This window comes from Aythya ferina (assembly GCF_964211825.1).
Source record: "Aythya ferina genome assembly, chromosome: 20".
NCBI lineage: Eukaryota > Metazoa > Chordata > Aves > Anseriformes > Anatidae > Aythya > Aythya ferina.
The window spans coordinates 10,641,964-10,669,454 of NC_140318.1; positions in this window are offsets into that span (position 1 = coordinate 10,641,964).

Consider the following 27,491-nt stretch of genomic DNA (forward strand, 5'->3'; position numbering starts at 1 on the left):
TTTTCCCCTTATATTTATGCAACATATTACAGTGACTTTAAAATTTAAATGAAGATGGAGTTTGGGACATAGGACATTGTATAATGTATTCACTCATCTGCATATTAGAATTCAGAAAGCAACAAATGATCATTTATTTTTATTACAAGAGGAGCTGGCAGAACTGCTTTATGCTTCAGGTTGCCTGACAACTCCATTTTAAAACATTGCTCTGAATTGCTTAAAACCTTGCCAGATCTTGAGCATTTTGTCAGAAACTTTCCAAGTTGAGTTCCTGTCTCAGATTGATATTTTTACATATATATGGTTTTTGGAAACTGAAACTCAAATAGGTCAATCATTGCTTTGGATGCAATTAAGGGAAATATATTGCCATGCTAATGTTTAACAACTCTTGAGGGTTTTTTTGTATGTGTATGTGTGTTGGATAGCTCTGACAGCTCCTTGGTTTGGAGCAACTCTTGGTTGGGAGGGATGGCAGTTTGGCTAGGTAAGTCTTTTATTGTTCCTATGGACAGCAACCAGATGTATATGTACTATGTACCACAGGAAAGAAAAAAATCTGATTTTTTACAAGTTCATGAGGCTGCAGCTAAACTGTCTGGAAGTCCATCTGCACCGTACGTGCTGTCTGCAGAGCTGGGCTGAAGTCTGTGATTGCAAATCTCATCTCCAGGTGCTGCAAGGAGCATGGAGGGGATGCTAGGCATCCCTCCGGTGTCCCTGTGCTCCCACCAGGGTGGTGGGACTGGTGGGTGGCAGCGGGGCTGCAGCAGTGGGGGAGCAGCCAGGACAGGAGCCTGCAGTGGGGACAAACGTGCAGCTCCTCCTTGCTGGCTCACTGCGTTCCCAGGGCACGGGGGCGGGAGCATCAGTAAAATAAGAGTGAACTGTCAGGTTATGCTGGTCCAGAAGGAGTGGAGAAAAAGGGCAGACTTTCTCTTCTGTTGCTCCACAATACCTTTTGCTTGGGATTTCTGGGTAGGAGCACTATTCAGCAGTCCCCAGTATCTCCAGGGCTGTGGTCTAGGGAGAAAGGAGGGGGTTTGGCTGGTTTTGCTGCTAAAGATCCATCCATTTTTTTTTTTCTGTGTTATCATGCAGCTGATGACTGGGTCTTCTCTCTCAAGGCCAGAGTGGGGCTGGGAGATTGCAGCCATCCCTCCAGCCTTGACAACCACAAGAGGAAACCAAGTGTAAGCTGTAGGGTGCAGCTGGACACTCAGATATCTGCTGCCATCCTGCTGCCCCATCACAGGGTGGCCCAGCACACTGTTTTGCTCCCGTGGGACTTTGAAACTCCCAAAGAGCATCTGCTGGTTTATCACATCTCTGATCTCCCTGAGAAAGGTGAAATCTTTGTCAGCAACGTGGAGCTGATTGGAGAGCTGAGCACAGAAGAGAGCTTGGAGCTGAACACTCCCTTCCTTGCCCATCCAGATTGTCCGTCTTAGAGCAGGATGGGAGCTCTAAGCTCCAGATCTTAGACAGTGATGTGTTGTGGAGGGACCCCAAAATCCTGATTTCTCCTTCCAGGAGAAGGCAGGGCAGGATGGGGCTCAGTGCCTGGCACTGGGGCTTGGTTTGCTGGGGATGAAATGCAGCTCCTGGGCGTTTCCCATGACTGCATACCTTTCTATTTAAAAATGACAAAATTACTAATTAAAATTTTCTTTCTGCATTTGGCTTTGGAAAAAAATTAAAAATGTATAAGTCCCTCTGTACTGCATATGTATATTTTATTGCTGTATAATTGGGATCTTCATTAGTTCCCTGGGTGGTGAAGTGACAGGCTTTTCATGTGATACAGACACTAATGCATTGCGATTCAGTTCTCTTTTATTTTTTTTCCAAGATGCTCATTGCTAAACACTTGCAATACTCCCTAATAAGGATTTATGCACAAAGCCCCTTTTTTTGGGTAACGCTATCCACTGTAGCGCCATTGAAAGACAAGACTCCAATTGCAGCAGAAGAGGGGGTGGGAGGGCCACTTGGAGATGGAGAAAGTATTAATCACGTTAATCCCAAACCCCAGGGTATAATTGCTGCTGCTCTCAAACAAAATGTTACTTTTATCTAAATTACTAAAGTGGGAAAAGCGCAATCTGGTTTAATTTAGCACTGGTGCTCCCAAGCAGGCTGCAAGGGGAAGGGAGCAGCAGGGCTTTTTGCACAGTGCTGTTCCCATCTTCGAGGACCAGAGATCTTCCCTGGTCTGGAAGCGGCTGACCCAGCTCCATCAGAGATGGAGGGGAGAGATAAGGGTGGAGGAAACTTCTCAGTGAAGGTGACCAACCCTGTGAGGGAATGGAGATTCCCAGCTGCCTTCTTTTTCCCCTTTTCTACCAGCATTCAAGATGCTCGTTCCCTCAGAAATCTGAAGAAGGCTTTCCACTGCAAGCTGCCGAGAGCAGCATGGTGGATTTGGGGAAAGACAGCTCATGACCAAGCATATTTCATATTCCTCCTGGTGTCTCATGACTTTTATGAGCATGATCACTGTCTGATGAATTCTCTGTTCTGGAGCAAAGAAAAAAAAATGTGACCTAGAAGTGTGTTATTTTAAGGAAGAGTGTGGCAAAAAATTCCCATCAACCCCAAAGGAAATTTCAAAAGCAAATTTAGCCTTTCACTATTCATTTCCATGTTTAAAATGTTATTTTTTATTTCAAATCAAAACAAAGATTCTTTTGTCTTGCTTCAGAATGGTAGCTCCAAATTTTATTTTATTTTTATTATTTTTTTTTCATTCTAAAAATCTCATGTTTAATCAAAATTAACATCTCCTCTGGGGAAAATAGATTCCTTTTTTACTGGCTTCTGGCCCATGAGGAAGTCAACTAATTATTCTACATCTAAAAAATATTTCAGTTGATTTCCCAATGGTCCTGGTAGCTCTGGACTGGCTGATATTTGTCAAGATGTCATACAGCAAAGGATCCAGAATCCTGTGTGCCAGCTTCATTTGCAAGTCCCTTCCTCTCAAAGAGATTAGACTAGACCTGAAGAAGCTTTGGAGAAGACATCAGTTACAGTCAAAGGTCTGAGAAAGCCCCTTTGTGAGGAACAACTAAGCAGAGCAGGACTCTTCAACCTAGAGAGAACTGAGGAGTCTGTGGCAGATGCCTACAAAACTGAAAGCAGCCCTGGAGAAGTCAGACAGGTTTGCTCTTCCCAGCTCCACTAGGGCTATCAATAAAACCTAGTAGGAACCAGTTTTGAAACAAATAAAAAGAGAAAGCCTTCACCAAAGGGCAATACACCTGCAAGCTGCCTTGTCAGAGCATGTTGTGGGTGATTAGAGTTTACAGAGGTTCAGCAGGAGACCAGAATAGCTCATTAAGTGGTTCATCCCCTGTGAAATACAGAAGCCACATCTAGTTCAAACAATTGATTAAACTGAAAACATTTATAAGCTGAGAGATTCTTAGGGAAATGTACCCGGTATATTTGCCAGTTGTCACTCTTCCTTATGCTGCCAGAGACAAGCTCTGAGACAGATGAGTCTCCTGTACAGCCTGACAGTTCATATATTCATGGGCAAGGACAGAGCAGTGGCACTTGCAGTGTGCTCTGCCATCATCTGCTCTTAAAGGACGTCCCTTTGGATGACAGATGAGACAAGAAGGGCTACCGAAAGCCAGCTTCATAAGGCAGACCAGCCTGGACTTTGAGCATCAAGTCCCTGGATTCAGCAGCATCTCTGTGCTCAACCCTCCATACCCATACTCATCTTGCCAGACCTTCCCTCTCCAGTTCTTCCTTCACCTTGTTTCATTGGACTCTGTTGTCTTTCCATCTTTCTGGTCCAGTCCCAGCAATTTTTGAGCTCACACCCCCACCAAATCTCATTTTTCACTCCAATGCACAATGACTTTGGAGGTCTTACTCCAATGCACAATGACTTTGGAGGTCTTACAGCTTACTAAATGTCTAAATGCACAATTTAGACATTTAGTGGAAGGAAAGCAGAGTGGAAGATGGTCTGGTTACAGCTAGAGGTGGTGAGGGGCACAACTCTGCACATGTGGAAGCTGGGCCACCTGCTCAACAAAGGACCTTCATCCATCTACATCTAGTAGACTGTTGGGAATGTCACAGACAATTCATTGTGTGAGATTTTGATGTCCAAGAGTCACAGATGACTAACTCACTGCGCAAGAATTGGACTCATTATTTTTCAGTTCAAGTGGGTTCGGATATTTTGGAGTTCTGGTGTCCTACTACATCAAATTTGTTTCAATTCATTGTGGCAAGCTCTTAAAATTAAAAAAAAAAAAAAAAAAAAAAAAAAGTAAAGTAAATTAAAAATAAAATAAAATTAAATTAAATTAAAATAAAACACAACAAAACACAATGTGCAAGACATGCTGTTTTTATGACCAGAACTAGCTACATGGTCACCAGGATCAAACAGCCTAGCAGAAGGAGCTCTCAATGCAACAAATAGTGTGAGAAATAAAGAGGAAAGCCAAGTGAATGTGCAGATACTGTCAAGGGCTGGTTCTATCCTCAAAGCTTGTGTCAATGATGCTTGTTCAGTGATTCATGATAAGCTCATTAGAACATGGAGTTACTGGAAAAAAATATCCTCCACACCAAGAAATACACTCATGTCACTGTTGAATCAGATGTGACGCCAGCATACATTTTAAGAAGTGCATTTTTTAATTCCAAATAACTGTTGACAAATACGTGTCCCAGTTTTTTAAAAGACTGATCATATTTTTAGTTCTCTAAGTGGAATAAATATCAGCTCTTTCCTTTGTTGTCAGAATTTCTAATTCACTGCTGTCCACTACTGTAATTAGTGTTTTTATTAAAAAATCCCCCAAACACTCGACTGAAAATCCATACACTGTGGAAGCGACTAATTTGGAACATGGTGTAATAAGAATGAAGGAACAGACATCCCTGGTCAGCTCCATCTGCCCCATTACCTGTCCCTGCCAGCGCTCACCAGGGAATGCTCAGGAGAACCAGAGAAACAGGACCGATGTGGAATGGCTTTTCCCTGGTGAGTCTCCCAGCTTCCAGCAGAGTGCCTCAAGGACTTTTCAATGAGCATTATTCTGCATCATCGTGTTTCAGATTCCATCCTTCTCATGCATGAGTCTGTTTCACTGCTTTCTGATCCTATTTCTGATCCTATTTGTATCTTTCGGCTCAACAATGTGCTCAGACACATTTGGACATTAAGAAGTGTAATTATGCAGATGACCTTTTCTGCTTTTAAACCACTTGCCTCATAACTTGATATGGTGGTCACAGAGATTAGGAAATTATGGACCAACTGTTCTCTACTCACTGATTCTATGTTAGTAGGACTTTGTCCACCACAATCTTTCTCTGCCCTATGCAATCATACTTTGTCCAAGGTGAGGAGTGGTAGCCTTCTAAAACCCACAACAGAAGTTGGTCTAAATCTCTGGTTATCCTTCCTGCCCTTCTTTGAAATTTTACTAGCTTTCCAAAAGCTGTTTCACAAACAGTTTCAATGGGAATGTACAATATTTCAAAATAATGTCATTCCACCGATTTGTACATGCGATCATGCTGTTTTCTGCTCACTCCTGATTTTTTTCTTTCATAACATTTTCTTTATGAGCATTATCAAGGATTGGGCTGATGTTCCCATGAACTCTATAAAGATTAACTCAGAGAATTATAGGATGGTTTGGAGTGGAAGAGACTTTAAAGCCCATCTAATTTCAACCCCTGCCATGGGCAGGGACCCCTCCCATGAGCCCAGGCTGCCCCCAGCCCCATCCAGCCTGGCCTTGGGCACTGCCAGGGATGGGGCATCCACAGCTCCTCTGGGCAGCCTGGGACAGGGCCTCACCACCCCTATTATGAAGAATTTCTTTTGAATATCAAATCTACACACTCTTAATTTAAAACTGCTACCCCATGTCCTATCACTCTACTCCCTGACAAAGAGTCCCTCCCCACCTTTTCTGTAGCCCCCTTTAGGCACTGGCAGGCCACTGTAAGGTCTCCCCAGAGCCTTCTCTTCTCCAAGCTGAACAACCTCAACTCCCTCAGCCTGTCTCCATAGGAGAGGTGCTCCAGCACTTCGATCATCGTAATGGCCTCCCTGTGGACTTGGTCTAATAATTCCATGTTCTTCTTGTGCTGGGGCCCCAGAGCAAATGCGGGGGTCCAGGTCAGATCTCATGAGAGCAGAGCAGAGGGGGGGAAATCACCTCCCTCGCACTGCTGGCCACACTGCTTTTGGTGCAGCCCAGGGCACAGCTGGCTTTCTGGGCTGTGAGTGAACATTGCTGGCTCGTGTCAAGTTTCTCATCTACCACCCCCCCGGGCCTCCTCAGGGCTGCTGTTGATCCATTCTCTGTCTAGCCTCTATTCATGTTTGGGATTGCCTCAGCCCAGGTACAGGACCTTGCACTTGTCTTTGTTGAACCTCATTAGGTTTGCACAGGCCCACCTCTTAGGCCTGGCCAGGTCCCTCTGAATGGCATTCCTTCCCTCCAGCGTGTTGGCCACACCACACAGCTTGGTGTCATTGGTAAACTTGCTGAGAATGCACTCAATCCTGCTGTCCATGTCACCAACAAAGGTTAGATAACACTGGTCCCACTATGGACCCCTGAGGAACGCTACCTGTCAGTGGTGTCCACCTGTACATCAAATGGTTGACTACAACTCTGGATGCAGCCATCCAGCCAGTTCCTTACCCATCGAATGGTCCATCCTTCAAATCCATGTCTCTCTACCTTAGAGAAGAGGACGTTGTGTGGGACAGTGTCAAAAGTTTTGCACAGGTCCAGGTAGATGACACCAGTTGCTCTTCCTTAGCCCACCAATGCTGTGCTCCCATCACAGAAGGCCATCAGATTTGTCAGGCACAATCTGTCCATAGTGAAGCCATGTTGGCTGTTGGAAATCACCTCCTTATTTTCCATGTCTCTTAGCATGGTTATCAGGAGGATCTGCTCCGTTTCCTTGATAGGCCCAGAGATAAGAGCATCTGGCCTGCAGTTCCCCAGGTCTTCCTTTTTCTTTTTTAAAAGTGGGGGTTATGTTTCCTTTCCTCCAGTCACTTGGAACTTCGCTGGACTGCCATGACTTTCAAATATGATGGATAGTGGCTCAGCAATCTTTATACATCTTCGTATTATACCTTTATACCATGTTTGGCATGGTGTGACATGTCCATACCTTGTATTAGTACTGGCCTACCCTCTGGCAAAATGTGGTTGTATCCACAGTGATAATTGGAAATTCTCCCTGGGCTCTGCCAACTGCCAGATGATTTGTTCAGTACGGTGTACTTTGACTGAACAAACAAACAAATAAACAAACAAACAAAACCAAATAACCTAGAGGCCAGGCATAAAATTTGACAGCATTATGTTGTAATTAGTGAATTGCACTGCCCAGGAAGGTTCCCTGGCACTGTGTAATGCATTACTGTTTTGAGACATAAAACTCTCTGACTGTGATTCCTTTTTTTTTTTTTTTTTTTTTTTTTTTTTTCTGTAACATTTGAGTGTCCATTAGACTGTGGAAAATCCTTTCTTTATATCCCATGACTTCTTTTGAGGCAAATTTTATTGCAAGCTTTTTGGAAATCCAAGTACTCATGGCTACATCTGTCCTCATCTCCAGGATCTAGGAGTGCTCTATTGGTCAGTTTTGGATCAGACACCATCTTGTTCTGCTTTGTGTGCCTGCTTATCTTATCCTTTATTATAGTGTCTACCAGCTTTCCTTAAAAAAAAAAAAAAAAAAAAAAAGTCTTCCCATTTTGTAGCTTTCCATATTTCCTCTTCAAGTCTTTTTAATAAATCAGCAAGAAATTTTCCACCTTCTATTTTCTGGTGGTTATAGATAGAAGTGACAGTTAATAGACAGGAATTCCATTTTTTGATTTCTTCAGTCTTTAGAAAATAACATCTGGTCTTGATGAATTTTTATTATTCAATTTTTAATTTCAACTCTAAAATAAAAAACAGTTCCTTATACTCATCCCTTTTAATGAAAATTTCCCATGCGGGAAGACTACTAAATTCCTCCGTTTATTTAACTTTACTGTTGGCCTTTCCATCCATATCTGTCCCACTGACTTTTGATCTTCCATAGGCTGCACGAGCCTTATGGCATGTGATCACCTTCTAATTATTGAAAAAAATATAATTGCTTTTATGTCTTTAGCAAGTTCTTCCTTAAGCACAAAAATTTTGACCCATGTTAATGGTTTTACATTAACTTGCTAGAGTTTATTTTCCTCATTTGAAATGTATCTTTTTAGTTCTAGTCACTTCTTTTATTGCTGCTGTATAACCATGGCCAGAATTATTTTTGTCCAGTTAAAGTTTTTAATAATCTTCCAGGGTTTCTAAAGTGATGTTTTTCATAAGTATCCCCACCACTTTCAATCGTTTTACCCTTCTAACCATTCTTTTAAATTCCTTTTTAACTAGTCTCTCTCTCTTTTTTTTTTTTTTTTTTTTTTTTTTTTTTTTTAAGTTTCCCTTTATACTTTACCAGAGTGATTTCTGCTTTTTTCCCCACACTCCTATAGAGAATTGAACTTCAGTCTATTATGGTCACTCTTGCAGAGCTGCGTTTTAATGGTTAGACCTTGAACCTGGACTCCTGGTCTCCTGGACTTCTGCACACTAAATCAAAAGTTGCTTCTTCTCTTTCATATTCTCTGAAGAAACAGTCACTTACGCTGCTTGAAAACGTAGTTTCAGCACCTCAGCCCTTTGTAGCAGTCACTAATCACCATGGGGGTAACTGAAGTCTACTTCTATTTTCATGTTTTCTGCCCTGACTGATGAATATTACTCCGTGCTTGATGACCCCGTTCACCAGCATGGTGTTGTCTTATGCATAGACCAAAGCCTGCAGCCACAGCTCTTTCCACATACACATAAAACTTCAGTCCACAGGAACTGTGTGTTACTTCTTGATACAACAAACTTTTTATTTACCTTTAAGATTTCCCTAATGTCTCTTCTCCACTGCTGCCACTTACTCCATTGTTACTGTACGAACTACTTCCTGGTATGAATTACACCTTGATATGTTACTTTATTAATTACACCCTAGTCACTGCAGGTATGCAGGTATATGTCCAACAGGTATCTAGAAGGCCTGTTAAGTCAATACCCTCCTTTAGAATTGAGTTTCCTGTTCACCTATCTTAATTTTAGCATTCAGATAGGTACATGCAAATATTTAGTGTGGCTTAGCTGTTGTTTTTTAACCCTAATTCTTAAAGGCCATTTTCAGCTGAGGTCTGGTTTGGCCATGTAGGAACCCAAGTCTCAAGGGCACATTCTATCAATACCAAAAAACCTGTTGAATTCCAGATCCCAATCACATACATATTTTTCTCATATATGCCCTGAGACATTTTCTTTCTGCTTCTTTGTCTGCTGCATACATTATTCTGAGAGCATTATTACACTGTCAAGATCTTGCTATTTAAAGTCTTCATTATGAAATTAAGCATTGTGTCTAAAACTTCCTTCTTGTTCCTCCTTGGGCCAATGGTACTCACACAGGTAACCACCATTAGCTTTTCTCAGCACAAGGAGACTAATGAGACATCTCAAGAAGCCTGCACCATAGTGTCTCAATCTGTAATCCTTCCAGAGCAGAATCTAAATGTCCAACAGCAGGATCTTCCCCTCTGCATCTTCCATGAAGGACATTGCATCCTATGGCTGACATTTTGTGGTGTTCATTAGGTAGGTGTCCCTCTTCTGAATTTCAAAATACCTCTCTCAGATGATGATAACCAAACAGAAGTCCAAATCTTAGGTATTGAAATAAAGAAGGTGATATGTATGTTCTCCTTAGGTTGGATTTGTTAAATATTATTAGGGATGAATGCAACAAATCCAAATTAATCCCCCAAAACAACAAGCTGCAGCTTTCTCAAAAGCATTTGATAAAGATTGCTTGAGAATTTTGAAGTCCTGCCAATATTTTTTTCCAGCAAAAGATAATTTAGAAATTGAGCCATACCACTCCACAAAACTCAGTACTATTTCTAACTGTTTTGTGAATAACAGATCCATGGAAAATACTGTTTTCTTGTGTCTCTATTTTTTAATATTAGGAAATCAACTGTTGGCTTAGCAGACCACAATCGCCAAGGAGTAAAGGAAATCAAATCTGGAGACCAAGCAGCAAAACCTAGTCTGTGTACAGATGACTTACCTAAGTACAGATGACTTATACTAAAGACCACAGTAGAACCAGGTAAAATGGAGATGGGGGAGAAATTAGATTCCCAGTGAGGTGAAGAAATAAGATGTAATGCTGTTGAGTGATAAACCGCTAAGATTTAAATGGAAAATTTTTACAAATGAAGGTACGTATACACAAAATGAATGCCCCAGGCATGCTGTCAGGAACAGAAATGGCCAGACTTAAACAGGTGGGAGGTTGCCTCTTAAAATATCTGTCTTGGTTAAAAAAATCTTCTTAAAATATGTGTGCTGCCCTGGCCCTTCTGCCAGCACCAGTGGTCCGTTGTAATAGCTCAGTCTAGTGGTTAAACACTGTGATACATTACTGGTTGTCTGTGGAAATGTGCAATACTTGTGGTAGTTCCCTAAAACAGTTGGAGTGACACATGATTAGCCATTTGTTCCATTAATGCTGTATTTCTTTTTATCTCAGAAATTAACTGTGAACTGTTTATTTTGTATGAATGTGCTCTGTTATTACAAATGTACTTATCATGGGAACATATTTCTGTCTACTGATGGCTTGTGAACTATTCACAGTGGTAGTTTTCTTCCACTGCTCATTATTTATGGTGAATAAGCTGTCACATAAGTCACCTGGTATTGCTTTGGCTCCATGACTGAGTGACTGAAATGTTTATAGATAGGTGGAGGGATAGCAAAGTAGTTTCAAGCTGGCCAAGCAGCCACATGCAGAATAAATACCAGCACACGTGTATTGCAAAGGGAGTCATGAAAACATTGCTGCTAAAGGAACTGGAAATACACTGAAAATGAACAAAGGGAGCCACAATAAGTAAATCTTACAACGCAACAAAGATAACTTCCTGTGGACAACTTAGGCAGTAAAAGCTTCTTTTCAATAGTGACAATTTCAGCATTAACCTGTGTGGAATTAGAAGACATCACCAAAGAAAACTGTGAAGGGGATGGAAGCTGGATCTCCCTTTTGTGTGAATGTGCACTTGTCAGCCCATGGCTGTGTGGCTGGACTCGTGGTGGTTCACACGGCTGCGATGTGACCTTGGGAGGGACTACGCATTTTGTTACAGGGCTCAGGGAGAAGTGTGACTCTAGCATCACTAAATGCTCTGGAGTCAAAGAGGATAAAACTCTCTGTAGGCCCTGACAACAACATCTGTCAATGCAGAGGGAATATCTGAGCCAGAGAAAGGATGGGGAATGAAATAATAATGGCCCCACAGGGCACCGATGCTAAGTGAGTGACCTTGGATGCTGAAATGCATCACTCCACCCAAGATCCAGTGTTCGCAGCTCTAAAGCCATCTCTGAAAGCCCTGTGGACCCAAATGTGCATATTGAAATATCCTTCATGAGGAGAGGTCCCTTTACCCTTGGCACACCCAGATGGGAAAGCAATTTTCCACAGTGATTTTCAGCCAGAAGGTCTCATTGCTTTGTTGAGACTGGCTGCTTTATCAGAGAGGGCTTCACTCCAGCAAAAAGGTAAATCCTTGGTGTTTGGGCATAGCATGTCTTCCAGAGAAGAAACCTGGTTCCTGAACAGAAACTATCAGGAGACAGAGGATGCTCCCCTTTCCTCAGGACTTTATTCTAGCATTTAATCATCTCCATTGTTAAAACCTTGTGACTTATTTAGTCTGAATTTCCCCAGCTTCAGCTCCCAGCCATTAGTTCTTATTATGCCTTTCTCCATTAAATTAAAGAGCCCTTTAGTACCTGGTATTTTCTCCCCACGAAGGTACTTACACACTAATCAAGTCACCTCTCACTCGTCCTTTCTACAATCTAAACAGATTGTGCTTTTTAAATCATTGACTGTAGGGCTTTTCTTCTTCTTCTTCTTCTTCTTCTTCTTCTTCTTCTTCTTCTTCTTCTTCTTCTTCTTCTTCTTCTTCTTCTTCTTCTTCTTCTTCTTCTTCTTCTTCTTCTTCTTCTTCTTCTTCTTCTTCTTCTTCTTCTTCTTCTTCTTCTTCTTCTTCTTCTTTTTTTTCTTTTTTCTTTTTTTTTGCCAGTCCTCAAATTATATTGTGGCTCTTTTCCGTAGCTTCTCCAGCTCCCTTTTACAAGTGTGTACATCAGATTGGTGACTCGTGATCCAGGCTTGATGTGAGCACTTGCAAGTGGAGAGAAGAAACCTTTCCCTGCTCTGCCTCACCCCATGTCAGTATGCACCAGCCTACCTTAACTCTGTGCTCTGGCAGCTTACATGGGCTCACTTGCCCACAGTGCTCCTCAATCCATTTTTGGAGCTGCTGTTTTCCAGGATGTCCTTTTTGCCTTTAGATGCACAAGTTGCACTTGGCTTCACACTAATGCACGTGAATGTGCCATTGTGATGCCAATCTCTCGATTACTGCCCTGTCAGAGGCACTGCAAACAGCTGCTGCATCCATGCAATATGTTTCTCAAACAACCTCCAGTTGCAGCAAGAAAAGAAATCAGGTTGGTGTGACAGGATCTAATTGCTATAAAACCATGTGGACCAACATTTGTTGATTTTCTAGGTGTTCATTTTCAATCTGTGGTGGTTCCATTATTTTGTCTGGGACCTGTGCCAGGCTTACTGGCTTAGAACTACTCATGTTATCCTGCTACCACTGCTTGAATATCAACCCACTATCACTGCAACGTCTTACAAAATCAACACTGGAGTGAGTACAAGACATCTGCTGTTTTAGGATGCTGAAGTATAAAGTGAGAGGTATGCTGATGATAAAATGTTCAGATCTAACAGATGTTGCTTAATGTTATCCTGGAATACTAACAGACAGAAAAAATACATCTGCATGCCTTGACATGTGTTTGTGCTGAGACATCGAGTGTCCACTCGTGCCATTTGAGTGTCCTTTTGCAGTTCAAAGGCATAATCAGTCTGGGCATCTGGAAAGGAAGTGTCTAAGTGGAGTCTTCCTACACAGCGTCTTTTTACTCCTTTATTTATAAAGCAAGGCCGGCAGGGCTGAGCGTGTGTTAGACTGGCTAACGTGAAGGTGATGTTGGTGGGGCTGAAACTACAAAATGACTTGCTGGTTCTTGGGCCAGCATCTCCTGCAGAATAAGGGTTTCGTGAAGTGCTACTGGCTCAGACTCTCTTCAGACTTCTCTCTCTCCTTTTTTTTTAAAAAAAGCATGTATGAAAAGCATTTGTAATTATCATACAGTGCGGCACATTAGCACAGATACAGCTACAGTCCTGTCACTTTGTAGTGATAATAGTATATTGTTGGTGTTGAGTTTCTCCTGTAATGACAGCACTAAAGGAATGCTGATGCCTGGCAGCCCACATGCAAAGATGCAGTGTTATTTTACTACAAACACGATGGTAAGTACAATAGATTCATGGCATGTACAATGTACACTGTTGGATCAGAGGACAACACAGTCCTTGCTCCAGGGGCACCAAGCAGACCCAGTCAGCTTCGAGCTCCACTTGGGCTGGGTGAGTGTGAGGGCACCCCACTTTTCCTGGGTGATCCTTTTCCAGACCTCAGCAGCTATGAGAGCTGAGGGTAATATTTACACTTAGTGGTCAATGACAAGACCAAACTGGCTGCAGCACTGCCTAGAAATATGGAAAAATGACAAATATCCTCCATGTTCCTCAAATAAGTGCTCCTTATGCAATGGCCCTGGATCTGTATTGAGGATAAGGGCACAGCATGGGAACAGAAGAATGCCCCCCACTACCTAACGGGGGTTGGCTATGCTCTGGTCTCTTTTCCTGCTCTCTAGAAAATGGTGGCAGGGAGTCTCAGTGTCACACAGACCTGGGCACAAGCCCATCCTACACCCAGCCATTTTGGCTGGTAAATCTGTGTTGTTTAATTGATGCTGAAAGCAAAACGGAAAGCAGAAGGGAAAGACCACCCTGTGCATGGGCACTGCACACCTGCTGGGTTTCCCCATCCATGGGGCCTTGCTCTGCCCTTCACTGAGCCCTCACTCCGTATGCTCTGTGTCTGTGCCCTTCTGCAATTGCTGGGGGGTCAGCGGTTGGCAGGTGGAGGGGACCTGGGTGCTTCCCTCAAGCCTGGCTCAAAAAGGAGTGTCATTTCGAGTCTGGGATCTCAGGATCCCATCCCAGTGCTAGAAATCTTACTTTTAAACAGACTGTGAGATCATCATAGGATGATGACAGCACCATCTGTGCAAAGTGTCTGCCTTAACTCCTGCTTTTACTTATATGGCCTATACTGAAGGAAAAGCAGCTCCACATGAACAGGACATAAAGCTGCAGTGACATGACCAGCTCAATACCTATTGTGGCCACCAGACAACAGGGGGCTCACAGACTGATTTCTCCTGCTACAAGCACTGGTATCTGTCTTCCAGTCTTGGCACCAGGCATACTCAGGACTGACAAAAACTACTGTCTGAAGGAAAAAATGGAAAGCTTGACCCTTTACAAAAGGGAATGAGGCTGCTGGCAAACAGGAGTCATTGGAAAGAGCAAACCCCAGCGTGGATCTGCACTGCTCAGCACCCCAGCCCCACGCTGGACAAGTGCCTGCAAGCACGTTTGTAGCAAGTGACCCTGGTGCAGGCAGAAACCTGATGGGAACAGCCTGTAAGGGGACCTCAGTTTGCATTTTCCCAGACTTGCCTTACTTCTGTTAGCAACAAGCTAAAATCCTGACAGCCCTGAGAAAACTTCTCATGTCAACCCCCATGCAGACTGTAGCGAGGCCATGGCTGCTGTACCCCTTCCACCTGCTCTGCCAAATAGCTGAGGATCATCAACAGTTCATTCTGACAACAGCTTGTAAAGACTTACTGGGAGTTCAGCATATCTGACACAAATTTTCTACAGCACACAGGCCCTGGATCTCCAGCCCAGCATTCAACTTGCAGCTTATTTCTGCACTTTCAGCTGCAGGCAAGGTCATTAGGACTTGGGCAGAGAGACAGGACAGAGAGACACTGTTTCCTCCTGACACTTGATGCCAGCTGCACTATTTTTGTAATATTCTCAAAAGAAACCCACCTGGGAGCAGAGGTGGAGCCCAGAAAATACAAATCCAAAAGGTTTTCAGCTCTGCCTAGCTACAAGGTTTGGAAACAAGAGGTTAGAAGGGCAAGGTATCGGTAGCCTGATTGGCCTCACAGATGGTCCTACTTTCTCCATACCTTATGGGCTCTAATACCAATATTTTGCTGCTTGAGGGTGATAAAAGCCACAATATATCTAAAAAAAAAAAAAAAGACAAAGAGGTGAAAAAATGTCCAATAGCTGCTCTGGCCAGCTTTGTGCCCTGTCTTCATTGCCTCTAAGAAAACCCTCAAGTAAGCATCACTGATAGTTCCTGGGTCTTCACTCTGCTGGCTGCACTTTTCCCTTCCGCCTTGCCTGGCACACCCTAGCTGCCTGACAGCTCCACAGGCAATCTGCCACAGCAAAGGAAGGGAGCATAAGATATTTCTGAATTAGTTGGCTCTTTGATGCTGGATGAGCTCTGCCCTCCTGTGCTTTCTGAGCCAGGATCATCTCTGCACCTCACTGTAAGATGAACCACAATCTCCTACAAATCATTTCTTCACATGGGTTTTCCCTCCTTGAGGAGTATGTGAGGATGTCTTTTTAAGATCTGGGTAAAACAAGGTGGCTTGGCAATCTCACTGTGCTGTTGTAAAGGTTGCTTTTTTTCATTGGAAAATTAAGAAGATCGATTGATCAAATTCTTCTGTCATTTTCCAGCTGCTTTGTCACACAGGGTCACTTCTCTGGCACTCCCACACTAAGCCTTCATTCTGAGACACTGCTGCCAGGAAATTCATTAATTAACAAGGGAGTTTCACAGCAAGGTTCAGAGTTCCCTTTGCCACAGCTTCTGATGGGTTTTCCAGCCAGCTGGTGGCATTTCCCTCCTGCAGATCCTGAAGCTCGTCTGAGGAAAGCTGCAAAGGGAAAACACCAGGCAGCTTCCCTGGCACAGACTCTGACCTGCCATCAACTGGCACAAACAGGTTTCCAGATTCAGGGGGGCTGAAGAAATGGAGGTGCTCCATGCTGGCCTTGCAGGCATCCATCCTCCACATTGACACAGACAAATACTTCAGTTCCTTTGCCACTTCTTTCAGCTGAACCATGATAATCTCTGGATATATTAAACATAAATGTTAAGCAAAGAAGGCTCATATATACCTACTATGGGGTCTAGAGCTGCTTGACTTTGCCCTGGCTACCAGAGCTGGAGGGGGTCAGAGCTGTAGTATTGAGAAGCTGGTTGGTACCTGGCTGGGTCCTTCGGCTGCTCTCACAAATAATGTTGCATTGAAATTAAATTGTAAATTGTCTAGAAACAACATGTCTTGATGACTGAGTAGCATGACAGCTAAAGCCACCAAGACATGCTCTTTGCATGGTAGTTTCCCAGGACCATAAAACATTAGTTTCCAAAAGAACCAAACCAAAAGCCAGAAACAAGATGAACAGAGATGGCAATGCCATTCATAGGAAATCATTCTTCCTCACCTACATTTCACAAAAAATTATAAACATATTAAAAACAAATGTGGTGTGTCTTAGAGCCAAGAATGCCCAAGAAATTGGTGTTCTGGTCCTGTTGGCTCTAACTTTATGTGGGCTGTTTTAAAAAGCAATTCCACCCCAATAAATAGATGGCAAAGCAGAGCAGCAAAAGTGATAATAGCCAGGGACCTGTGCCCATGCATGCAGCACACTGTTGAACAAACTCCTATTAAAATAGAAAATTAATCTGCATCCAAGACCAGCATGTGCACTCTGAGCCCCCATCTACAAAAAGAGGCAGGTCTGGGATTGGGAACAGAACATGATGGATGATATTTCTGTTGCTATCATTGCAATCATACAGTGGCAATGGGTGCGCACATAGGTATATTAGAGGGATCTCCCAGAATACTTGCCCACTAAGTGTTACCCCTTGCTGTTGCAAGCCGAGGTCTCTATTTCAGGTTGCACCCACTAACTCTTTTTGCCAGGCTGGGAGAAGATTGGGTCTGCATGCACATCACATGCCAACGTGCAGTGCAGGGGAAGCCAGCATGTCCCCAGGGTATTTGGGTGGATGAGCCAAGTCCCCCAGGACAATCTGACCGACTTCTGTGTAGCCCATATATGTCTCAGCAGGTCTCACAGTCTTTCTGACCCTACGTTTCATCGCTTCCACACCTTCCCCCTGTCACAATGGAGTTGTCACCAGCATGGCCTCTCATTTCCCCCTGCCAAACCAAGGCAGCAGAATGGCATCACAGTCCTGGGTGAGCAAGGAGACTCAATTTGTACTTAACTTCTGGGTCAAAATGACAGCAGTTTGGTGCTTTCCAACAGGGGAGGTTTCCCCTCGAGAAAGACAAGGCAATTGCAACTGAGCTGTTGCCCTTGGCCTCTCAGGTCTGGGGAGGAATCGGTCCACACTATGTCTAATCATTGGTGTCTTAGTGGAGGAGGTGGTCAATGGAGATGCACTGCCTGTTTAGGTAAAACCCTTACCCCCAGCCCCCCTGCAGGATGTGGGGAGCCAGAATACTTCAATTCAGGGACCGCATTTCCTCCCACTACTGACCTGCGCTACAGCACAGGAGATGCTCTCGGCTGCTCTGTTCTCCTCTTTATGGGACACCAGGTGAATGCCCATCACCCTGGGCAGGCATGTGTGATGTGACTCCACAGAGGCTCCAGATGTGCACACACAGAGTGTTCGGTGCAAGACATGGGGGAGTGCAGAGAGGATGCACTGAAGGCAGCAGTGGGCCTTGTGGCTCTCTCCCTTGCAGGACTCAAGCAGCACACACAGTCCGGTGACTCAGCCAAGCCCTGCAACAACCTAACTCTACCTGAATGAGAATTTTTGTTTCTTCAAATGTTTCTGAGCAGAGCAAAGTAAGGAAAGCAATATATCTTGGAGACTTTCAGACAGATGCATATCCTGTATAGTCTGTAATCAAGGAGAGGCTGGATACTGAGCCATAGTATTATGGTGTCAGGTGTTGTTCTCTGATAATTAAAGGTCTGTCAGTGCTTCCATTGTAAACTCAGTTTTTAGGGGTTTATAACTTTTCTTCAGCGAGTGAACAGCAATGACCTGTTTGTGCATTCTAAGCAGGTTTTAAGGTCATTATGTGAGTGTTAACGTTCCGTTACAGTATATTGTAATGAAACGAGTCTTTCAGAGTAAAAGCATTTCACAGTATTGGCAAAAATGAACATATTCATCTTAATTTTCGCATCTACTTAATTTCAGGAGCTTTTATAATTAAATGTTTGGTTGCACTGGCAAATGGAAGAAGCAAATCCTTGTCATCATGAACACAATCCTATCCCATCTGTATGCTCTACTGGGGAAGAATGAAAACAGCTTTACGGGGAACGTCTCTGTAAAAAGCCAGATGATGATTTTTCCATACTGGAGAAGCAGATGGGTCTTATTTTCTCAGTGCACTCACAGGCATTTGATGCTACTCCCCAGCCAGTACCCGACAATCACCTGCCTGAGAATCATGCACTTTCAAGGTAATTGTACATTTTCCTGCACTGCTGGACAGAATTCTGCTACAGCACCAGTACTAGCTAAACACCTCCAAAAACCACCACTCCTGAACGTAAAGGAGAGCTGTGAGGAGGTGGTGAGTGAGAAGCAGCATAGTGGTCATGGGGACCAAGCTATATCCTGCTTGTTACAGCTGCACAGGGGGACGGGGACACACTTCTGCTGTTCCCACAAGTGAAACGTGTGGACCACCAAAGCCCTTGACAAAGCCAGGTGACTGCCTGGGCAACAAAGCTGCCCAGGAGACCACAAAATACCTCAAGAAAAGGCTGTTCCCCAGGTGTTACCTTTTTCCTAAAAATACACCATCATATTTTGTAGGATTCCCATAGGGATTAAGCAACACCTCCTTCATCAGGGGCATGATTGCTGTGGCATTTTCTGCCTTCACTTATAGTCCAAACTTCTTTTCCTTTGGTGAAGGGCTACTCCAGAGTGAGAAAAAAGGGAGAGTTCCCAGAGCTGAGGGTCTGAGGTTGGTGAGCCCACAACTGGAAAGCATATCCCATAGGGGTGCTCCTGTGTCAAAAAGGTGTTGACACTTTGGATAGGTGCAAGAGAATAACAACGATTCAAAGGCTAGAACATAGTATTACAATTAATATATTTATTTATTTATTTATTTATGTTTAATCAGTCCAAAAGATATAACTCCCAGATTTCAAGATCTTCCACAGGGAAAGCAGCTCGAAGGGTGGGTGATTCTCTGAGAGTAGGAAAAGGCAGACTGAGAGCCAACAGCTTGAAAATGAAGGTGGACATGTTCAGGCCAGAAATAAAGTGCAATTTTTAATAGTGAGGTAATTGATCATGGGAATAGCATGCCTGGGGGGACAGTGGATTCTTTCATCAATTGGATGATGATGTCTTGCTATCTTTTCAGAGGTGTTAAATGGAAATGATGGGTTTGAACTCTAAGTTATTGGTGGGAGTCTCTGGGCTCTGTTAGGCAGAACAGAGGCAGATCAGCAGTTGTGCTGGTCCTTTATGACCTGAAGTCCATGAATCTTCACCTTTCAGCATCTTTTTTCATTCCAATGATGACAGTACCCACATCTTCTGAATCATACCTCTGAAAGGAGCTAAACTTCTTGAGCACTGTCCTGAATTACTCTGCTAATAATTAGGGTTGGAGGCAGCTGAACTGAAGGACTGACAACCACACATCCAGTTCAAGAGATCAATGCAGCATAGTTTTTTTTCACAAATGTCCCTCCAGGTGCCACGGCATGCTCCAGACTCTGCACCAGGATGCACACAACAGCTGGGTAATGCCTGGGGATGGGGTGGGCCTTGAGTTGCCTTTGTCCTGCTGCTCTGGTGCCAGCGCTTAGGAGACTGGAGGATTTTTTAAAACCATGGATAGGGAATGATGAACAGGACTTAAAGTGACAGAAAAGATGCCTTGAACAGTGTATGATCCAGCTCTTCAGTTTTTTGAACTGGACTACATGCAGATCTGCTTGCTCATGTACAAGAACCCAAAGTCAGGTGACAGGGAACCTTTCTTACACGAATGAGCTAACAATCCAGGCCTGAACAAGACAGCAAAATAAAGGCTACAATTTGTAAATGTGCCTAGGGAACATCAGAGAGGGAAAGAAGCTCTTTCAGCTAAAAATCTGTGGTGGCGCTGCTGCCTTGGCCATAGGCAAATGGTGGTTGGGACCTAGAAGAATCCAAACCCCAAGAGAACTGGAAGGACAGGCAAGACACCAAACTGTTTTCCAGATGGAAATGAAAATATTTCTGAGCAAGACAGCCATCAACATGGGACAGCTTTTACTTTCAGAGACAGGTGTTAAAGGTCCTTCTCTTTTGTGTTCTCCATTTTTAAATTTCCCAGTTCCCATTAACAAAGAGAAATCTTCCATAAAGCAAAGGATTTCCTACTTCAATACAGAGCAATAGCAGAACAACCAGTAAAGGAGAACCAAAAAACATGCAGCTCCAAAACCCAAGAGTGAGTCAGAATCAGGGAAAAAAAAAAAATGTTACAGAGAAACCAGTCCTGAAGCCAGCTATTTCAACACTTCCAGGAAAGTGTGAGCCATAAGAAACAGTTCAAGGAGGTACCTGCTATTGGTGGGGCTGTCAGCAACCTGCCCTTGCAGGACTGCCCCTGCAGCAATGCTCCAACTGCTCCCTGAACCCTGGTTCCTGGTGCTGATGATATTCTTGTGTTTGATCTGAGCTGTTTCCCATGCACACCTACATAGCACAGGAGAAATGCTGTAAAGGTGCTTATGAAAGGACATGCATTCCAGTGTCTTAAAAGTAGCCAGTTTTACTAGTTTTACCAAGAAAAGCTTAGGATATTTTGAAATTTCTTCAAGGTTGAGCACTTCCTGAAAAAATTAAGATGTCTTGACACAGTTCAGCTGGAAGCAGGCAGAGAAATGCTGCTTTCCCAGTAGGAAAAAGAGTGTTCAGCTGAGACTAAGTCACCAGACAAAACCGCTTTTCAGCTCCAGCCCTGCAGCCCCTGTGTTTGTGTGCAGATTGCCACTGAGGTCAGAGCAAGGACTCTGCAGGACAAGGGTTAGCAAGAGGTTCCTGACAAGTAGGATTTTTTTTCCAAGGAAAGAGAGAGGAGAGCTAATTCTGAGCCCTCTGACCCCCTGCCTCCTGCAGCTCCACACTTCCTCCCTTGAGTGTCTTTGTTCTCAGCCATGGGCCAGTTGGGGGCTTTTGTAACTAGAGGAGAAATGATCTCACCTCTAGGGAGAGATCACCTTGATCCCTGAGCAAATGGCAGAGAAAGGAGCAAAGAACAGTTTACAGCTGAATGCAGAGGTACAGGAGGGCTGTCTCAGGGTACAGTCCTGTGTACTTGTGTAAAAATTAACACTAATGCCATGGGCCAGGGCAGGGAGCACTGCAAAGCGGTCTCTCTTCAGACATTTATCAGAGTTCACATGGTTAACTGAAATATTTCTGCTCCTACAGCTTTAATTCATTCAGTGTAGTTCAGAAGCTTCTGATAATAAGACCTAATTTATAATTAGGCTTTATCAGTAATCAGTTAATTTATAGAACCCTAATTCTCATGAAGGTATTTTAGAGGCTTTGCTTATTATATTGCAGAGCTGATGCCCATAGACGACCAAATCACAGTGATAGGATGGAAACAAATTTCAGGGTAATCCTGCTGCGTAAGTGCTCTATTTATTTACTTCACATTTCATGCAGTAGATGTAATACTGTATATCATTTATGCAGGCAGCCAGGGACAAGGGTACTTCATTCAAACATGTCAGGAATAGCATATCAATAGCGGCTAACCTTCCATGTGCATTTAGCTGGGGATTACAAGGATATGGGCTGAGATGCGAGACCCACACAAGGGAAGGGACAACGCTGGCTGGAATGGACTCATCCAGCACTGCATGGTGAGAGGTATCACCACCAGGATTGAATCAGAAACCCAATTTCTGGTAGAGCTGATTCCCCTGATGGACAGCCATCTCTCTCTTCTGGCTCTTTGAGATATCCTCCCAAATTGTGCTAGCCTTTCTGTAACCATTTCACACTGTAAACTCATCTTCACCTTCCCATCAGCTCCCTCCATCCTTTCAGACCTTCCTATGACTCTGTCTCCTAATTTCTCCCTCCCAGGCAGCATGTTACTCTCACCCGATTCCCTCAAATTCACTGGGAAAAAAATCAGCATAATCCCTCTCTCTCTCTCAAACCTTTCAGATCCCTTCTCTGTCCATTGTTCCTCTTCCAAATTAAGTGCAACCCACAAACTTTGCTGCTGTGTTTGCTGTCAGAGAATTGATAGATATTTTAAGACCTAGCCAAGGCTCTAATGAACCCAAATTGTTGCCTTGAATTGTAATGCTCTCCTTGGTTGACTGTCGTTTCTCCAGCTCTTAAGCCCTCTGAGAGCTCCTAGCCAACCTGTTTCAATTAAATTTCAATTAACATATCTGAGCAAAATGTTATATGCTACGAAGTCTCTAGGAGGGCTGGATTAAAGTACAAACACGAGCAGCTCACCCCAGAGGCACTTGCTTCTGGGACTGTGTGGCCATACCAAATGAAAGGCATGGCCATTCCCCTGTGCTCTGCAGCAGGCTGGCAAGGGCAGATGTGGTAGGAACTGTGAAAAGGGCCATGGACCCACCAGAGACCTCTCTGCCTGGGAGAGCATCTCTGGTGATGCTGTCCATGTGTCATGGTACAGTGGTGGCACCACCCTGGTCCTGCCGTCACTCCAGGAGGCCTGCCCTGTGTTTCTGCCCCATGGTGACACCATGACTTTAGCCTGAGGGACAGGTTACAAAAGTGTCAGAACAGGGATGCTCAATATTCTTCCCCATTCTCAGTGTAGGATTTCCTCCAAATTAAATTTTGCACTTGCTAGCAGAGCAGGGAGGTCTCTAATACCTGTCCTGCTCTCCCTGTTGGAGAGGCATGGTCCACAGTTTCCAACACACCCCTTTAGCTCCTGATTTACTCTCTTTCAGTTTTGCCTCTTGTGCGCCTCACTCATCATTTGTATTTATTTTACTGAACCTCAATGTGTAAAGAGAGATTTTAGCGAGCCATTCCGTGTCTCAACTCCAGTAGCTGTGAGTCATCATCCATGGGCACTGCTCTCCCCATTGCACTTCTCCTGCCCCATCAGCCCACAGGATAATTCTATTATCTGCATATGCCATGGCAGTGCCACTCACACTGTTGTTTTCCATCCCTTGTCTTTTCCCTTTGAACTCCACCATTCCTTGTTTAGATCCCTCCCACTCTCTGGTCCACTTAGAGGACAGGTTTTCTTTTATCCTCAAATCTCTGAGCTGCCTTTTCCTGATGCCACATCAGCCAATTCTCCTTCCTTGTAATTGCAGAGGAGCTGCAGTCTGTTGTGCTTTAATTAAAGTGTATTAGTAGTGGCATGTTATTGATTTACTATACATTTGCATTAGCTGAGTACTTCACACTCTTATCTGATGGGCAGAGGATTGATACAGTGCTCTGAACCTCCCTTGATGAAATACAAATGAGAGATGCAGAAGGCCCACCTGGGTAGATCTGCAGAGTGCTGGCTGGTTGGCAGCAGATTCTGTTGTTGCCAGCCACAAATCCAGATGAGAAGGTGTGATCCTTGAAAAATGGTTTTATTTAGACTGGCAGAACTTTCCATTCGAAATCCTTCGTGTTTTGTGCTTCTGTCCTTATTTCCTTCCTCAGAGCATAGAAAAGTTTTGGCTTGTGCCCCTTCACACTGTGTGGGAACTGCCCAGCACAGTAAAATGTGCAGAAAATTGCAAGCAAGGTCATCCCTTTGGAGAAGGCTTGTAATGTGTGGAAGCCATGTTATGAAGGATCATGCCTTACAGTCTTGTGACTGTGCAGATACCCTCTAGGTCTGCAGGGGCACCTATTCTTACCCCTATTAGGGTGAAGAGGCAGCTCTTGTGCTCCAGGGGGTCACCCCACCAGCAGCACAGCTTAGCCAGAGCCATCTTGATATCATGCCATGAAGCAGATCTCCTCTTCTTTCCATCCCAGAGCCTTTACGGAGATGGGTACATTTCAGGCAATATTCTCTTTTTACCTGGTGAACATCTCCTCTCTTCTCCATCACATGCTGCACTGAGTGGCCTATTTATAGGGCAAAGACAGGAAGGGAATGTGGCACATCTAAATGAGCTCAATGCTCTGCAGCCCATGCAGATGAGACAAATTTGGCAAGCAAACATAGAAACTGGTCATTCTGCTGCAATTTCAATTGACTGGTTAGGGCATGCAGGGCTCTTGATGGGGTCAGGTCACCAAAAGGGCTCCATAAGGGATCCTGATTGATCAGAGCTGAGCATTTGGAGTAGGGCAAGTTGCATTTTACAGCTTTTGCTCAGTGTTGGGGTCATGTGTGATACTAAGCCATGCAGAAAGTCCTGGCCAACATGGGATGTGTCTGTAGTCCTGATCAAGGGGCATGGTAGGAAAGTGGCTGTTTGCCTGCTCATGAGCATGCAGGCTGCCCCACAGAGGCACTGAGGAGCCCTGGCTTGGCCAGATCCAGAAGGGTGCCCGAGGTCTGCTTTCCAGGATGAGCAGGACTTCCGTCTGTAAGGGTCTGCATTGGGGTCCAGCCCCACATGCCCTAAAAGTGCCAGAGCAGAGGCAAATCACACTGGCCCTGCTCTGGAAAGGTGCTTTGTCCCCACAGCCGGTGCTCCTTGATGGCTTTAATGTCATGTCTCTGCACAGGTGCTATTGGCTCCTGGGTGCCGTGTTCTCTGGCTGGCACTTCTGCACTAACTGCTCTAGACCAAACCTTCCTCTGCAGGCTCTTCCAATGACATCTCTGTGGCAGTTTTCATGTCAATGAAGCTGGGATCTGAGCCAAGCAGTAGTACGTGGTTATGGTCAGCACGCTGGACTTGGCCAAGAGGAGCTGCTTTGCTCTCATCTGCTGGAGCTGAACCACTGGGAGACCCCTTGTTGGCATCTTTGGCTACCTTCTGCAACAACAGCAATCGCTGGAGCTGCACTGGTTTGTTTGCAGTGTCTAAAAGACTGGCTCCTGGAAGGCTCAAGTATTTGACCTTTCCTCTCTTACTGCTTCTTGCAAGCATCTGAGCAACACTGTGAGGATCTTTGCAATTACTGACAGTGAAACCACATCTCCCAGCGTGTAGAGCCTGGAATTCCCCGTGCTCAGACTAGCAAAGGCTCTTCCCTGAAAAGTACCCATACCCAAGGTTGTGGCTTTCCTTGTTAATTTTAGAACTGATTGAAATTTGTGTCCTAAAAAGCAGATTTAATAAGATGCAAATATTTCATAGGGCTGTAGAGTTTTCAGTGGATATTTCCATTATAATACTTGAATAAAGTCATATTTTTTTTATTAAAATTGCCAATAACAGTTAACATATAGCAAAAGTTTTGATCTTACTGGAAAGCATTTTTTTTCATTTTCTTTTTAGAAAGATTTTTCATATCCAGGTTTATTTTAAACAAGTTGCAATGTGGTATCCATTTTTAAAATGCAATGTACAGAGCATAGACTTACAGTAAAGTTAAAGTAGCAATACTGAAGAAATAAGAAGTTTGAAAAAAACTATGTTGAAAGTATTATGACAGATTCAGAATTATTGTGCTAATATTCTTTTTACTGGGCTTTTTTTTTTTTTTTTTTTTTTTAATATTGAAATGCATGCTACAGGGGAGATTTGCTTTTCTGTCCTGTTCTAGTGATTATGGATCCCTGTACACTTATGCACCCACATTTCATTTAGATGGTATGCTCAAATTTAAGACTTCAAATTTGAGAAATTCTTGAACAAAAGAGAGAAATTGCCCCACACCTGTACATCGCTTGGAGCACTCAGGCTCCCAGGCATCCTCTCTGGGCAGTCAGAAAGGTTTCTGTGCTGAGCATCCTGCTGCCAGGCCCGCTAAATACAGCGCCGTAGTTACCTGGGGCCACATTTCTGCTCTAATGATCGGATTCTCAGCAGCGGTCCCTGCAGTGACAGCAGCTCATCCTTGCTGGGAAATGCTCTCTACCAGACCCTGGTCTCTGTTTCTGGGCACATTGAGGGACAATGGGACACCCGTGGGTGCTCCTGGGGGCTGGGGCAGACACAGGCTATGGCTGCCTCATCACCCCAGCTCTGTGCCAGCCTAACATCCTCAACTTCAATGCCTTTTCATTACTCCAGAGATGAACAGAATCAAAGCTTGTGATGCTCAATGTACCTGTAAGGTATTATTTTCTGCTCATTAGATGGTCAGCGAAATCACAAAACACAGAGCAGAAGCAGCTCAGCCACCCACAGGAAACATCCCTACATAGATGTCTCCAGCAAGGCCAAATAAAGACTTTTTGCCCTGCAAGAGGGTTTGCACCTCCCAGATCACTGCAAAGTGAAGTATCCTGGGAATTCACCATGCATGTGGACTGTGGCTATCTACAAGCCCCAAGATGAGTCTGGAAGAGGAGCCAAACACTCAGCCCATGCCTAGGACTAAACACAATGTTGGCTGAATGCTGGCTCGTGCTCTGATCCCAGCAGACCCTGCAAACATGGAGCAGAATGATTCCTGTTAAGCTCCTTGCCCACACACAGTATGGTCATGATCAGCGTGAACCCCTCAGCCAAGGAAACTTGACCTCAGACTGAAGGATCGGAGGGTCAAGGATCCCCTGAGATCTGAGGAGCTCAGGGATCAACGTCCCCAAACCAGTGTGGGCACAACCTCCACTTGCTTAAATTCAAGGCATGAGGGTTTGGGGCTGGTTTAGAGATAGAAACCAGCTCCCTGGACATCAGTCTGTGCACTGGTACAGCACTCCTGCTTTCTGCCAGCTTGGTCTGAGCACGCTGTGCCCTCCAAGAGAAAAGCTGAACATTCGACAACTTTAAATCTTCTGCATTTCATATGCACCATCTGCCTTGGGGGAACAATTTAGCAGCAGAAGCAAACCCCACCCCACTGGAAAATCCCAACACACTTTGGGAAGTCCCATACAACAGGTTATCTGCAAAAATAAGATTGTGGACCTGCCCGTGCAATGGCACCATGAAGAGCCCGCTCTGCTCCCTCGCCCAGGGCTCCCTGCCCACCCCAGGCAGCCTCCTGCCCACGCTTCTGCGGCTTTTATATGCTCGCTCTCTGCAGTGCCTGAGCCGCAGCTCTGTGCTGGCCACTGCTACCCTGTGAACTTTGGGCTGAAGTCCCAGCAATCAGGCAGCTTCCTGCCATTCCAGGTGGACGAGATGCTTTG